Source organism: Cupressus sempervirens, chromosome 6 (genome assembly GCF_028749045.1).
Source record: "Cupressus sempervirens isolate cs-2001-9-10 chromosome 6, ASM2874904v1, whole genome shotgun sequence".
In the NCBI taxonomy this organism is placed as follows: Eukaryota; Viridiplantae; Streptophyta; class Pinopsida; order Cupressales; family Cupressaceae; genus Cupressus; species Cupressus sempervirens.
This window is the reverse complement of record NC_143123.1, coordinates 259,059,158-259,077,267: the sequence shown is the minus strand read 5'-3', so window position 1 is coordinate 259,077,267 and position 18,110 is coordinate 259,059,158.

Genomic DNA, 18,110 nt, shown 5'->3' with positions numbered 1-18,110 from the left:
ACTAGTCTCAACTCCACTTGCAAAGCCACCAGAAATTAATACAAATGGAAGCCAAGTAAAAACCTCTTAGTTAGAAGTCACTTGGTTCACATCTGAAAGGAGGCATAATCTTTGTGCAAGGAAGGGAAAGAATCTCTCCTATAGAACTCACCATAGGCATGCTACTATACGTTTGAAGGTGGTATACATGCTTGTCCCCTGCCACAAGGGCACTCGTTCAGCGTATACTATTGAGTCCTTTAAATATACCAAAAACACAGGCGCCCTCTAAGGGGTGACACGGCTGTGTGAGGTACACGCATGTGCATAAGATGTGGGACAAAGGTTTTGCCTTTTCTACCAATTTTTGTTTTTAGGGATAAAAGCGTGTTTGTTCTCGAGTCATAAACAAGTCCAAAACTATCTACAATAAACAAAGGTCAAGACTCCCCTATCATGTCGAGTTGCTTTGCCCTCGACAGGGTTGTTTTCGACTACTGCTTGCTTCCCACTGTCTTGTTCAAACACATTGCCTGAATTGAATCCTAAAACATTGTCCAAATGTCTTAATAAGTTAACCTCACTGTCTGTCCAATCAAATTTGTCTAATAAATCTGTCCAATCTGTCTGAACAGTCTGAAAATCTCTTTGAAATCCAACATTGTTGTTAATCTGGTCTTGATTTTTGCGTAGACTTGTACTTTCTTGCACAAGAATTCATCTTTTTGCGCAAGCCTATTCAGGGTTTTGCATGAGATCTTGCATATATTCGCATGAGATCTTGCCTCTGTCCTAAGTTTTCCTATCATTTCTTTGTGAGATACAGAAAAATTCCTCGCGCGAAATTAAACTACTGTCATGACTCTTCACACAACCCGATGAACTTCGTCGCGCAACTTGCAGAGAATCTTTGTGCGAAATCCTGCTATAAAATTGTCAAATTAGTTAGTTTGACCAATATTTGATCTTAGTCCAATCAATTTCCTACACTAAGTTGTCCTTTTCTATCTGTACACAGTCCTGAATAGTGGCATTTAGCTAAACCAAATATTTGTGATCTGCATTTTGACTAGTCTTACCTTTTACTTCTCTAGATTCTTGTTTCTTAATGCTTGTCATACTCCATGTTACGATAGTCATAACCTTTGGCTTTTCTAGCCTTCAAATTAGACTACTCGTGCTTTAGTATACGGCATTCTTGTCCTATCCTATTGAGACTCAGTCTTAGTGCAGTCCTTATCCAGGTTCTTGCTTCTTGTCCTTGTCTATGACTATCGCAACCAGGAGCAACAACGTGTTTTATCCTCTTAGACTTAGACGAGGTCATGCTAGGGGTCATAATCATGACAGAGGTCGCTTACCTTTCGTTACATAACCTGTATCTAGTTCGGCTAGTGAGGCATCTTCACAATCTCCCTCATCTGCCAGGTCACCTCGAATTCAGCAAACATTTTCCATAAACTTGCAACAAATTAGGAATCATTTGTACCAAGAGGACACTGAGACAAGTAGAGGTCCTGTGTCACCAAACACAATGTTTGATTCCTTTTTCAGAGGACCTTTTGAAACACAACACACTAAAACTAAACACATTCCCACAATGACTAATCGTGAACCTGAACATGGTAGTTATAGTCGACATCAAGAACCATCCAGGAATGAAAAAGAGAATGAGAAAGACCACAACACCGATGAGGAATAGGAAGAGGTGGAAATACTCCCTAAACACATAGTAAAATGTCGAAGAGACAACAAATTTCAAAAGGTCATGGGAATCTTACTCAACAAAGAAAAAGAAAAGTACTTTCTCAAACTTGCCCAAGAGGGACCTAAGTTGCCCTCTCATTTCAATGTGGAAACCATTATCATGCCTGAAGAAGAAACTGAGACTTCTAAACTCCAAAAGTAATTGAAAATTATGCAAGACCAATTGGCTCAGATGATGCATGAGAAGGAGAAACCCACAAAGACATACACATTGGATGCTCTTTGTCCATTTCCATTTGACAAAAGCATAAACATGCCACCTTTCCCATGAGGCATAAAGCTACCCAAGTATGACAAGTACTTTGGTACTACTGATCCCTAAGATCACTTGCGAGAATTTGGTGCTTTGTCTATGGAGTTTATACACGATCAAACATACCTCATGCTTTTATTCCCTAGAAGCCTAGGTGGTCAGGCTTTGGAGTGGTTCTCACATTTATCTCCTGGTATCAAGACCTTTGATGAAATTGTCAATCTATTTGTTCAGCAGTATTCTCATAACATACAACACCCTGTCAATATTTGAGATTTGTGCAAGCTTAAACAGAAAGTTGGAGAACCTTTTCTCACATTCCTCCAATGGTGGAGACAACTGTACGCTAAGTATTCCAGCAAAATTCTAGAAACGGAGAAGCTTGACATTTTCACTAATAACCTCCTACCTGATTTTGGATATAAAGTCCAACTTCAAGGTCCATGTACCTTTGAAGACATGATCACGCAAGCTAACTGTATCGAGGAATTTATGGTCAAGAAAGGTGAACTCACTCTTTATAGGGACATAAAACAAGGTTCCACTTCCAATAGGGATAAAACCAAACATGTCAACAAGAACTGAGAAATTGTACATGATGGAGTCGTTGACAATGTCACACCCAAACCTGCTAAAGTGGCATTTAATCTCACGGATGACTTCAAAGCGGCCAAAAATGTTGAGAAACTTCCTCTTGACAACCAGCCATCCAGGAATAAACTAAGAAACTCATGGACAACAAGCCCTAAGTGAGAGTATACACCCTTGGGAGAACCTTTGGATGTGGTTTACAAAACATTGCTACAACACAAGCTTATTTCACCAATGGATAACCTTATGATCCACAACCACGTCCACCATGGTGGAATGAAACCTCATTCTATGAGTATCACCAAAATAAGGGACACAAAACTAGCAATTGCATAAACTTGCGCCATAAAGTACAGGACATGATTGATGCTGGTGATCTTGTGGTAGATGGACATAACAAAAACTTAGATCACAAGGCATTCAAAGAACCTTTCCCAGCTTATGAAAAAGGAGAGACTTCGAAACCACAACCCTACAACAAAGTCAACTATACATATTCCAATGATGACAATGTCATTCACATGGTTGAACCTATGGATTCTGAATACTGCGACATTATTACTGTTAAGGGAAAACAAGATAACGACAAACCCAAGACACCATTTGTCTTAAAGGGCCCTACTCTCAACGTAGTGGATAAAACACCCTCGCAACATTGTGCTAATGTTGTCACTCATTCTCACACCAAGTTGGTGCTCAAAGGCCCTGGGCTTTCTACTTCTGATCTTGAACAACACAAAGACAAAGCCCTTGTTGGTCCATCTGGCAAAGGTGCAAAACCCACAACAAACTTGATAGCAACTAGTTATAGTGTTCTCGATCAATTGAAACAAACTAATGCTCAGATTTCCATCTTTGAGCTACTTAAAATCTCGCCTGCTCACAGGCAGATTCTGGACAAAGCCCTCGCTGAGGCAAATGTTCCTCAAGATCTTGATCTTGAACGATTTTAATCCATGGTAGGTCACCTAACCTCACCTTATCTTATGACCTTCTTCGAGGAGGATGATAACTCACTGAGTCACCCACACAATCAACCTCTACATATTGAGGTTATGATCCATCAGACACGTGTTCGTCGAGTACTCATTGATAACAGCATTGGCCTAAATATTGTCTCTACTGCTTTGCTTAGACAATTGAATTATTCTGAGGACTCTATTGATCCTTGACGAAAGATCACTCTCAAAGCGTATGACAAAGTGGAACGAAAGTCTCTAGGTCTTGTAGTTTTACCCATTCGCGTTGGTCCTATAGAAAGGGATGTCACCTATCAGGTGCTTGACATTCCCCTTGCTTACAACATGCTGTTAGGATGGCCATGGATACATGAGATGCGCACTATGCCATCCACTTACCACCAATGCATCAAGTTCCTATTTCATGGTTCTGAAGTTAGTATTCCTGCCACTACTAGCTATACCTGCAATATGCTCAAGGCTGTTGAAACTTTCATCCCTGCTAATCATGAATCCACTGATTATCATGACAATAAGCTGAAACAAATCAAACAATCATTCAAACTGAAAAAAATTGGCATGGGAGAGTACCACATTGAACCAGTGCTCTCATTAACATCTCTCTCAGAGTCCCCTCGGCATTATGGGAGACCTTCAGAGGCAAAGAAGTCATTCGTGCTAACACCCCAGACCAAGTTTAATGGCACTTTTGTCAAGGCTACAGTGCTCTTAGAAGATGAAAGTGAAAATAGAGCCATTGCAGCATGGCTTTATAGAGAAAAGGCTCCAGTGAACCTAACAGAGAAAGCTCGAGAAATCACTCCTAAGAAATATGGGCTTGGTCTTAGGCTTATGAAGTGTTTTGGTTACAAGGGAGCTGGCCCTATTGGGTGCAATAAAAATGGCCTAATTGATCCTATCAAAGAAAGAGCTCGAAGCAACTGTGATACAACTAGCCTACGATTTAAGAAGGTTCCTTTTCATTTGGGACCAAATAAATTGATACCAACACCTAACAGTTCATCTGAAAATGAGTCACAAGTTGAGTCAAATACTCAAAAGGAAGAATTCGATGATGAGGATTCCTGTCCTCATCCTATTCCTTATGATCTCACTAAATTCTTTGTTGAGCCAGATGACTTTGTGCCACGTGTTAGTACTGTGGATAATACTAGTGATTCTTCTAAGGACAATACTGAGCAACTCACATATCATTCAGAAAAGGGAGAATCTAGTCAATCATTCCATATTGAGTATTCATGTAAGAACCCAGAGGATGAAGGTGAGTATGTCCCTATCACTAATGGGGAGTTCTATAGTCTCTTGCCATGTAGCATTGATTCTAAGGAATATGAGTTTGACTCTCTTTCAAAAGCGACTACTAATAAAGACATTGACCAAGTGCATGTCTATGAGAACCAAATCGAAGTGGGTGAAATTTCTAGGGTTAGGTCACATGGGTTTGATCCAACTAGTGTCCTAGAGTCATCAATTACTGACGTTCGTACTTTGAGGCCTTTGAACACACTTGTGGACGAGGTCGCCATAGGTCTCGAATTGTTGGTCCAAGCACTTAATGACTATACTATGAATGCAATTGAACTAGCCACTACTCTCTCACTCACACATTCCGAGCTTATAGATTGGAACCCTAATACATGTAGCGAAGTCCCCATGTTCTAGAATGACTATGCTCTCACCTGTTACCTAAACACTATCGAACCTGTAACATCTTCCACCAATGAGCAGAGTATCAACATGACTAAGGCTAACATCAAATATCTTAGTCATACAATTAAAAAGAAAAAATGCAAAAGGTCTGATGGTGAAAACCACATTGTGGCAGTGTTGGTACCCAAAAAAGTCAAAACAAAAGACGTATCCAAGGGTGAAAACCTCTTTGAGGCACCCATGGATGAGATATTTGATGTGCTTCCTAGTCACTTTCAAGAGAGATCACCAGTGTTGATAGAGCTAACGTAGCCAATTAACCTGGGCACAGAAGAACATCCTCATATGATACATCTGGCACAATCACTATCACCTGAAGAGAAGGAAGAATTCATTGCCTTTTTCAAAGAAAAGAAAATATTTTTTTCTTGGATATACTCTGACATGCCAGGATTGGATCTTGATCTTATCACGCATCACTTGTCCATAGCACCACGCATCAAACCAGTTACACAGAAGCTTCAGAAAATGCATCCTCACGTTGCATTGCTCGTCAAAGCAGAATTGGAGAAACTTCTAAAAGTTGGTTTCATCTGTGCCATTGATTATGCTGAATGGATATCCAATATTGTTCCAGTTTCCAAGCATGATAGATCTATCAGGGTTTGTACAGACTTATATGATCTTAACTTGGCATGTCCTAAATATGACTTTCTGCTCCCTAATATTGATATGATTGTGGACATGACGGCTGGCTATGAGATGTACTCACTTATGGATGGTTTTTCTGGATACAATTAGATAAAAATTGCACTAGAAGACCAAGAGAAAACATTTTTCACATGTGCATGGGGAACCTTTTGTTGGAATGTGATGCCATTTGGTTTGAAGAATGCTGGTGCTACGTATTAGCGAGCTATTACTACAATTTTCCATGACATGATGCATAGAACCATGGAGGACTACGTTGATGATACTTTGGGCAAAAGTGTTAAATGCAATACTCATTTGCAAGATTTGGGGCCCATCCTAGATCGTATGGAAAAATTTAGTCTTCAACTGAATCCTAAGAAATGCACATTTGGAGTCACATCAGGGAAGTTACTAGGATACATTGTTTCTACAAAAGGAATTGAGGTAGATCCGGAGAAAGTACAAGCAATAATGGATATGCCACCACCTCAGAACATCAGCTAGATGAGAGAACTACAGGGAAGGCTCCAATCTATTCGCAGGTTTATCTCACAATTAGCAGATAGATCACAACCCTTCACAAAGACCTTACATAAGGGTGTAAAATTCAATTGGAGCCAGGATTGTGAGCAAAGCTTAACATAGATCAAACAATATTTGGTCAATCTACTAGTCCTGATGCCTCCTATTCATGGGAAGCCTTTGCTCTTATACATTTCAGCCACTGAAACGTCTTTGGGAATCTTGTTGGCTCAAGAAGATAATGACAACAAAGAAAGAGCTATTTACTACTTGAGTCGAACACTAGTCTCTTATGAGAAGAACTACAACATTATTGAGAAAGCTTGCTTGGCAGTTGTCTTTGCTTCCTAGAAGTTGAGACACTACATGCTTGCCCACACTACGAGGCTCATGGCTAAAATAGATCCACTAAAATACTTGCTCACTAAAGAAGCTCTCATAGGAAGATTGGCTAAATGGGTTATGATACTCAGTGAATTTGACATTCAATACGTTGAACGCAAAGCTATAAAGGGATAGGCAATTGCAGACTAGCTGGTCGATGCACCCATACAGAGTCTTCTGCCAATGAACATCGATTTTCCAGATGAGTCGATTATGACACTAACGCACCACACATGGTTTATGTTCTTTGATGGGTCCTTCACACAACAAGGATCAGGTGTTGGATTACTCTTTATTACACCACAAAGATACTCACTACCCAAAGCGTACAAGATTTTGTTTCCTTGTACAAACAACATTGCTGAATACGAGGCTTTGATCAATGGAATGAAAATTGCAGCTGAATGGAGAGTGGATCAGTTAGATATCTTTGGTGACTCTCAGCTTGTCATCAACTAGGTTAATGATGTGTACCAAAAAAAGGATGAGAAACTAATTCCTTACAAGCACATGGTTGATGACTTAAAGAAGTATTTTGCACACATCGCCTTCCAGCAAGTTCCACAAGAAGATAATAAAGTGGTTGATGCCATGGCCACTCTGGCCTCCCTGCTACAAATTCCTGAAAATGATCTCCGACATGAGTTCTTGGTGGAAGTGTTACACTACCCAGCCTATGACACCCCTGATTCTAAGATGATCTGTTCTATTATAGGACAAGAATCATCCTACTACCATCACATTTAGTCCTACCTCTGCAATCAAACCATTCTGAAAGGTTTGACCCAGAATGAGAAGCATTATCTAATCCGTAATGATTCACACAATGTCATTATTGCTAACGATCTGTATAGGAGAGGTCTCGACAGAACACTTCTTAGGTGTTTGGAACCCGAAGAGTCCAAATGCACACTAATTGATGTTCACGAGGGCATTTGCAAAGCTCTTTCCAATAGCCTGACACTAGCTCACAAACTCCTTAGAGTTGGTTACTACTAGCCCAAAATGGAGCAAAAATCTATCAAGTATGCTAGGTCCTACAAGAAATGTCAGCTACATGGGAATCTCATCCACGCTCCAGCCAGAGAGTTGATTCCCTCTACTACAACATGGCCATTCCAACAATGGGCCTTCCACTTGGTGGGACAGATCCACCCAACCTCTTCTAATGGACATAAGCTCATCATCATGGCTACAGATTACTTCACGAAGTGGGTAGAGGAAGTACCTCTCGCAGTTGCTGATGGAAAAACTGTAGCACTTTTTATCACAAACTACATCATTCGTAGATATGGTGTGTCGTCCTCAATCATTACTGACAATAGAGGACAATTCAAGAATAAAGACCTCAAGGAACTATGCAAGAAATTTAAAATCACACAACATTGGTCTTCCATTTATTACCCCCAAGGTAATGGCCAGGCTAAGGCATCCAATAAGATGATCCTCAAAATCCTCCATCGCACAGTCAGCAAATTGGGGAGAGACTAGCATCTTCAGATCAATCCAGCCCTATGGGCATATAGTACAAGCATCAAGACCCCAACAAGCACGACTCCCTTTTCTTTAGTGTATGGGGCGGATGATGTGCTTCCAATAGAGGTTGATATTCCTACCTTGAGAATCTCTATGAAGGGCTTTATCACTGATGATGACTACAGGATAGCTCAGCTTCAAGAGCTTGTGTTACTGGATGAATGACGACAAGTGGCATGTGATCATCTGCGAGCATATCAACAACGAATGGCAAGAAGCTACAATCGAAGGGTCAAGCCACGTGACTTCCATCTGGGTGACCTCATCCTGAGAGAGAACCCTAAGAATCAACAACAGCGAGTACAAAAAGGAAAGTTTGAACCAAACTGGCTTGATCCCTACATCATTACTGCAGTATACGGATCTGGTGCCTATCAGCTTTCCAAAACCGAAGGAGAAGTGCTTAAAGAACCTGTCAACACTCTCCACCTGAAGCAGTTTTATAGTTGATCTAATGTCAGTCAGCTCTTTGTACATATCTAAATGTCCTGAAAAAATCTTAAAAATCAGAAAAAGTTTTGAAAAAAAATTGTTCCCTGGTGAAAGCCTAGCAATGGGCACCTTGGTAACACCAAAAAAAGTGAAAAATCTCAAAAATACAAAAAAAAAGTGCCATTGGTGAAAACTTGGAAACAGACATCATGGTAGCAAAAAAAAGGAAAATCTTGTCAAGAAGGTGAAAACCTAGTAAACAGGCGCCTCTTGTTCCTAATGCTCCATCTTGCAGCGCATCTTCTAACTATTTTGTATAGTCGCTTTCATGCTTTCACTTTCCTACTTTTCCTGCTTTTTGCTCATGTATCCATGGATTGAGTCTTGTCACAGCTTAGGGGCATTCCCCTTTAGTGTCACTCTTTTTGAGATTCTCCTCATAGAATCTCCTTCGCAACAGTCACCAGTGGTCCTCACTACATCTGCCCACTGTCGCTAGTATCACTATTTTTTTTGAGATTCTCCTCATAGAATCTCCTTCACAACAGTCACTAGTGGTCCTCACTGCGTCTGCCTACTATTGCCAGTGTCCCTCATTTTCAAGATTCTCCTTATAGAATCTCTTTCGCAATAGTCACCAGTTGTTTCAACTGTGTCTGCCTATTGTTGCTTGGGTCACGCCTCCAGATTTCTTTATGGAAGATCTCTCTTGCGTCAGTCACCAGTCATCTTGGCTGTGTCTGTCTATTGTTACTCAGTTTTTTTTAGGTTCTTCATCATGAAGATCCCCTTTGACCTTAGTCACTAGTCATTCTGCCTACTATTGTCACCCTACTGAAGAGATTCCTTTCAAATATGTTCTGGACACTGACACCTGACATCAATCCCATGACAAATAATGATTTCAAAATGACATACTTGTTTGGATATGCTAAGCACTTGCTTTGTTTTCTTTGTTTTGCTTTATCATATCTCCTCGAGCAACTCGATGATGTCATTTTTTACTAGAGAAGTAACGACTGGGGGCATGATCTTTTCTTTGCTTTCTGTCTGTGGTTTAGTTCCAATAAGTTGATCTATTCCTATAAGAGGGGTGTCCACTATAAGAGCCTCCATCTTGCATTGGATGGTCGGGTGTACCTCAATTCCTGTTATTAGAATATGTCAATAACGTTGGTTCTTTTCCTTGTTTGTTGGAGTGAACTCTTCATGCTACAATAAATATCGATACTCATCCTGCTAAGTGAACATATGGGTCACTGCGATTATACCTAGCACACTTCTTTTTGAGGTTACAAATGCAAGGGTCATTGCGGATAGAATAAATACTGAATACTTAGCATAAGATGGATCTCCCATGTGTTTGGTGTGTCTGTCATACAAGCAACATTCTGGTCATCCTAGCATGTATGTTTTGATGCTTATGTTAACTTGTTATATTAAAAGGGACAAATGTTCTGGTCATTCTAGCTTCTTGTGCCTCGAATGCTTACATTTAATCTCGACAAACCTATAACGTATGTTCTATTCATATTCCCATGATTGTAATGTCAGTGAGAATTGTATAATATACGAGCTTTGTTCTATATCCAATGATGATAAATTGTTGAGGCTTGGTAACCAGACCTAGGGTTACATTTAATATAGTTTTGCATTACATAATTAACATGTATAAGCACACAATTCAGTTGTGATTCTATTTTTTCCTTGTATGAGAAAGGATTGGGGGCATCTTCACACCTATCAGGTTTCTCCACTGTTGCACAAGCATTTGATTCGTCAATTCGCGCTCCTCAATGGAATACCTATCACTACCAAGCAAAAACATGCAACATTACATGAGATGTCAGTCCATTTTCCATATGCATTGCATCCATATACTCATAATATCTACTCTACATGCTCATAATCACATCATATCAAAGTACAACATACATCTCATAATCATCATATTGATATCTCATGTACATCAAAGTGAGGCAGACACACACAATGACATGTACACACTGATACTTGGCTCAAAAATCTCATATATATATATATATATATATATATATATATATATATATATATATATATATCAATCAAAAAAATGGGTTAGTACAAAAATGGGCACTACTTGAGTGCTATCGATCAAAATGATACAAAATGGTGCTGGCACACCAATCAATGCATAACCAGAGATCAAAATCAAGAGCCAGACGCACAGCATCTAACTCTATCTTGTGCTCTTGTCTCTAAGAGGAGCAGGAGCAGGAGGTGGTGGCATGTCGGGTCTAACAAGAGGTCGTGCACCTCTCGACTCTCGAGCATACTGTGAAAAGCGTGGAACCTGGAGAGCCTCATCAGGTATCATTGCCGAATACGCAGCAAAGTAGTAAGCTGCTCGGGCTGACTGTAATCGCACCTCATCCTACAACATCACTGACCTCTGCTCAACAGTCTTGGCGGGCTCTCTCCATTGATCAATCTCCCGCTGCTGCTCCACCAGTTGTGAGTCCTAAACAGCTACCTATATCTGTAGATCTCCCAACTGTCAGGAGGCCTGACAAATCCGCTCTCAGTAGCGTCGTATTGTGTCCTGCACCCTAGCCGCAAGCTGATCTGGCATATCCTCATCAAGCATCTCAGGTGCTTTTTATTGTGGTGGTGCCTGCTACTGTGGTGGCACCTTCTATTGTGGAGCCTCCTGCTGTGGGGCCTGCTCCTCCGTCCTTTGCCTCTAGCGTCGACCATGTCCTATCCCACTATCCCCGACACCTGTGTCTAATCCCATCTGACATGGAGGAATTAGTATCTGTTGTACCCGATATCAAACCTATGACTGCATCTGTGGCTACTCCTATGGTTGTGCCTATGTCTGCTGCTGCTGAGGCATCTATCTCTGTGCCTGACCTGTCATCCCCAGTGGATCTGTGAATCGCTGGAATGGATGGTTAATCAAATGAGCCTAATAGGTAGGCGCCATCCCTGCATCTGCTACCTCCGGAAGGCAATCCCACTGAACCATAGCTAAGTTGCGCACATCTATCATGGATCGGCCTGGATCCATATGTGGAGGCCACCCTCGCCCTACATCCCTCGCTAGTCTGGTGTAGGCGCAGTACTCCTGTGAAATATCCTGTGGTCGGTCATACTGCCTCCACACCCATGAAATTGCAAACTGCTCTATAATCTACGTGGTCCTGCCCAATAGTGGTCGCGAGCTGAACATCCAAGGCAACTCTCTCTAGGCGTCATCCCAATCCTCTGTCTCTCGCCAAGGCTGCCATATGATGGAGACCAGGTCATCGAGATGTGTCCTCCAATGCTTTGTCTTACCCAGGAAGACCTGGGTAATATGCCCTCGATATTTGCAGATATATGGCTCCATTGGCTCTCGGGCATCCTTGTGAATGGGCCTACATACGGGAAGATGCTCCCATGCCCAGATCTGCAACACATAAACACTGACGACCATAGTTTTCTTCTCATGGAAGACTATCTCATGCATCTCATGGAATAAGTGGGCTAGCATATATTGACCCCACCCAAAAATCTCAAGTGCCTCTACCATTCGGCGAAGCATAACTCCTCACGCACACTCTAGCCCATGTTGTCCTCTGTCAGGCATCAAAAAGAAACTCAAGAAGATCACTAGCACAGATGCCAGTCTGTGCATCTGTCCATATGTGTGCACCAGCTCATCCCAACTGATGGCTCGACCTCTCTGTAGCTCCCTCCCAAACATAACAAAAAGTACCTATGTACCCGCTCAGGGCACTATATCATAAACCACTCGAGCTCCATGGAAAGGGATCCACAATATCCTCCAGATGTCCTTCGGGGTGATCGTCATCTCCCCCACTGGTAGATGGAAGGTGTTTGTCTCTGAATAGAAATGCTCCACCAAAGCTATGAGTAGGCCGTGATTCACCATCACGGCTAGGATCCGGCATAGAGATGACAAGCCCAATCAAGCAATATGTGCCCAATCCGCATCATCAAGACTCCGCAACAACTCTCCATATGGTGGATAATGTGATCTGAATGCGATGTCATCAAAGACCTCCTACTCACACAAACAACAACGACAAGCAAACGATCAGTATCGGAATGAAATGGCAGAACAAAGCTAATAAAAATGCAAATTTTATGTACAAAATTGAACATTTTAACCTTTGTTGTCATGGGTTCTCGCGTTCAGATCTTCAGATCTCACGCAAAGATCTCAAGATCTCGGGCAAAGTTTCTCTCTTTCACGCGAAGAATCTCTTCGTTGCACGAGAGACAAAGTTCTCACGCATGAAGAATCTCATTCTTCAAGCAAGATGTGGGTATCTCCCGCGCGAGAAACCTCACCAATGCGCGCAAAGAAATAGCGCACCCTGTTTCTTCGTGCGAGGAAAGAACATCTTCGTGTGAGAAAGGACAGTCTCGCACGAAGATCAATTGACCAACCCTAAAATGTGCTAAAACATGCAATAAATGACCTCGAACTACATAAAAGAAAAAGTACAAAGGTGGAAAATTGATGACTCACTGGTGGTTCGTAGTCTGCTGGCCGACTGTGTCATCTGGAGCACTCAAAACGATGATATCTCATGTTCACTACCATGTCTCTCTTAGAGCTCAATTCACTAAAGGACAAAAAAGCACAAATGAATTGAAAATGACCCCTTGGGCCCTTATATAGCTATTGACCTAATTTTTCAAAGTGCTCTGATTTGCGCAAAAATCACCCCTGGCTAATTTTACCATTCTAAATCCATTTTCAGGATCAAATTTGAAATCTGACACACCTCAGTGCCTCAAAAATGTGTTTTAAAATTTTGGGACCAACGTGATCAAATGCTTGTGCAGTCTGAATTTTTTTGATACTTTGCGTATCTTGGAATCTTTTCAACTCAATTTTTTTCAAAATTTTTAAATAAATTCTGGAAAAAGTCAACTTTGCTCAATTATGGTTTTGGTCAAACTTGGTCTTCTAGACCTCAACACCATGCCAAATCAACTTTGAATCTTCTAATTTCTTCTATAGTATGTTGAATCTCATATTTCTTTTATTGCTTTATGTCACATTTCTGGTGTGTCATCTTTGGATTTTGCTCTCGAGGGGGCAGGATGATTACATCATTGAACTTGAATTTCAAATCAATCTGAATCTTCATCGCTCGGGGCATCTCGTTCCCATCTTATGTCCTCATCATTTGGGGCATCTCACCACTAGGGGCATCTTGTTTCCCTCTTTCTAGCATTTTTTCATCTTGTCATCATTTGATTACAGGTATCGGAACAATCTAAACCTCAACTCCTAAGAATCAAGCCTCATTCTGGGGAGGATTCTATGACTCATAATTCGATCTTGCTATCTTTTATCAATTTAGGTATCTAGGTGTTCTATCTGGATCCTTAAAGATTAAGCTTTGTTCTGGAGATAATCTTTTAAATGCTTATCAATTTTAGGTATCTAGGTGTTCTATCTGGATCCTTAAAGGTTAAGCTCCGTTCTGGAGATAATCTTTTAAATGCTTTCAATCTCAAGTATCTAGATGTTCTATCTGGATCCTTAAAGGTTAAGCTCTGTTCTGGAGATAATCTTTTAAATGCTTTCAATCTCAGGTATCTAGATGTTCTATCTGGATCCTTAAACGTTAAGCTTCGTTCTGGAGATAATCTTTTAAATACTTTCAATCTCGGGTATCTAGGTGTTCTATCTGGATCCTTAAAGGTCAAACTTCATTCTGAAGAAACCTTTTAAATGCTCATCAATTTTAGGTATCTAGGTATTCTACTTGGATTCCTTGGGATTAAGCTTTGTTCTAGAGATAGTCCTTAAAAGCTTATCAATTGGTCTTCATATCATCAATTTCGGAACCAATCTCATTTCTTGATCCTCGCATCATGCTTTCTGATTTTCTTTGAATTGAATGTGCTGCTCTCACATTCATTCAAAGAGGGGCAAAATGTAATACCCCAAAATTGGCTCATTTCCATTACACCAATTCTGGTCTATTCTGATCAATTCTAAGACCTATTCTAATAGGCAGTTCTCATTTTGCTACTCGCTACTTGACTTAATTGTCAGATGTAGAAAACCCTAATCTGCATTCATCATACTCATTATTTAATCCATATAGTATGCACTCATATTAGCCACATTAAACCTATTTGATTTCAATTTAATTTAATCTAAAGTATTCATACTTTATTAAATTAAATTATCTCCTAAGGTTAATGTACTACAGGATTAAATTTATTTAATTTAATAAATACGCCTATCTCAATTAATTAAAAAGAATTATTTAATTAAATGGGGAAGGTATTTCTGATTAATTAAACAAAATTATTTAATTAAACAGAGAAGCTACTTCTAATTAATTAAGCAAAGTTATTTAATTAAATAAGAAGTTATTCCTAATTAATTAAATAAAGTTATTTGATTAAATAGAAAAGTGTCTCTAATTAATTAAATCAAATTATTTAATTAAATAGAAAATATATTTATGAGAGCATATCTCATTTTATTAAATTAAATATCTCTCCTAATTCTTCTCTTCAGTTCAAAAATGGAAATTCCTAGATAACTACTAATCAAATTAGAAGTGACCCAAATCACTTACTCTCACACTAAAGTTTATTTGAGCTAACTAATTCTTACACTCAGATCTGAGCCAGTTAACTCCCTCTAATTTGGGAATCTTCCACCTTAACTGAACCTCATCTTCAATCATGACCGTTGATTGAAATCGATCTCAACCGTTGAAATATTTCAAGAAAATCTATTTAAGAGACCCTCATTTTTTTCATTTTGGGAGGTTGAATTGAAGAAGCATTGAATTGTTGCTGCATTTTACACTCATCTAGCTTTAAGATATTCTCATATATTTTCATTCTTAGCTTAATGTCATCTAGATTTAATATGCATACATTTAGTATAATTTCTTTTACATGTTTTTAGATTAAAAATGCATATTTCATTCTAGATTAATCTGCATACTCATATAGACTAATTGCATTCTCAAATCCTTCGTTCTTAGAGGGTCTAGTTGCCTGCACCTTGATTCTGAGGACATTAACAGGCAAAATCTGTTTAGATAGAAGGCAACAGGTCGACTTGCAGGGCAAATCTTGGGTGAACAATCTCATGCTCATTCCAAGATGAATTCGCAAATAATGACCATGTTGAAGTGTGTGTGTGTGTGTTAGTATAGGCCACAATTCATACATACACTAGTATGCTTGATGATATTGTTTTAGATTCTCAAACTAGCTTCATTAAAGGGAGATTTATACTTGAAAATCTGATCACTAGTTGGGAGGCAATGAATTGGGCAAGGACAATGGGAAAAATGGTGGCATGATTCTCCTTGACTTTGAAAAAGCCTATGATAGGATTGTATGGCAGTTTGTGACTAGTGTTTTGTAGACCTTGGCTTTTCCCCCCATCTTTTGCAAACGGGTGAACATCTTATTCAAAGATGCCTCCATGGTCATTAAGGTGAATGGGGAATTATCTTATACTATTTGTCTCAGCATGTCCATTAGGCAGGGTTGCCCCCTTACCCCCTCTTGTTTTATTTTGGTAGTAGTTGTTATGTTTTATATTCTCAAAGCTAAAGATTTGGGTCCTCCCCTCAAAAGTATCAGACTCCCTAACAATGGTGACTTGATCCTTGAGCAATTTGTTGATGACACTCCCTTGTTTATTATGCTTGAGGAAGATAACATGTTGAATAGGTTCCTCTTCTTTTGTAAAGCCTCTAAGGATAAGATCTCGCATGTGAAGTCTTCTATTATTGGGTAGGATGAATACCCACCTAATTAGGTTCTAAACAAATGTTGGCAATGGGTGGTTCCTCACAAGATTGTGAGATACCTAGGCATTCCTTTCTTTGTGGTCCCTTCTACTCAAAGATATGTGGAACTAGATTTATAGTAAGAATAAACATAGTAAGTGGAAAACTCATATGTTTTATCTTACTAGCAAAGCACGGGAGGTTCAAAAGGCTCTCTCTTACTTTGCTTCAACATGGTTGTTTGCCAATTACCAGTACAATAAATTGCAAAAAAATCTGACGGACTTCTTTTAGTCAGATGATATGGGTAATAAGAAGAGGCATTGTGTGAAATAGGAATGGTGTTGTCTTCCTAAGCAATTGGGGGGCATGGAATGAAAGATATTAGACTTCAAGGCATTGCCCTAGCCTCCAAGAGGATCATTAAAGCTTTAAATGGTAATCAACCTTGGAAGGTGTTGATTAGAAACAACATCTCTAGAGACAAACTTTAAAAAGGAAAGCAATGGTCTGAGGTCCCTATCATTGATATTGTCTTGGGTGATTTTAAAGTTAAAGTGATAGGTTCTACTGTATTCTAGTCATTGTGGAAAGCTTGGAGCCAAGTCATAAACTTGTTATGATCTAGGGATGTAGTTGGTAATAACCCTTGGTATATTGTGATTGATAGGTCTTTGTGGTGGAGGGTTAATCTTAACAATAAACCCCCTGGCTTTAACCAATGCTACTCGGCTAAAGCTTGGAAGGCCAAAGGTAACTCTTTATTGTAAGATATCTTGATGGAAAATCAATTGGGTACTTCGGAAGCCCTTAAAAACAAGTATCGGCTCTCTTGTTCTCAAAAGAAGACCTACACTCTAATCTTCAAGGTTGTTGGTAATTTCTTTCCTCGCAAGATTTGTAGCTCTATATAGTATATTGATAAAATTAAATGGAATGATGGTAAATTGTTGAAAGATGCTACTTGGAAGCAAAATTATAATTTGTTGAATTATGATATGGCTATTATCAATAGAATCAATCAAGTTTGGGGCTTTGACTGGTCATGCACTAAATGGCAATTTGTCTTAGATTTATTTTGGCACTCTCATGTAGAACCTAAAAAGGTTTTCTTTAGATGAGTGTTGCTCCTCAAAAAGCTTGTAATTGGCCATTTTCTTTCTCCTATGGATAATCAACATATCAAGTGTTCATTGTGTAACTGCTTTAGTCTTTTGAGCATCTTTTCTTTGATTACTTTTTTGCTTGTAAAATTTGGGCAATGTATTTTGGTCAACCTGTCAAATGGAACAATAAACTTGTTCTGTCTTGGCATGAGATTCTTGTTGGCTCTGTTGACAACTTCGATACCAAACTTAATGTTTTTTTTTTTAAATTTTCCTGTACTAATGGAATTTTTCAGTTCATCTAGAAGCAAAGGAATGAGGAAATATTTAAGCATAGACAGCAAGACCTTACTAGATTTTATATGAAACTCACCCTCTCACATAATGTCATAGGTTATTGCTTTTCTAGAGGTGCCAAGAGACAAAATCATTTCGCTAC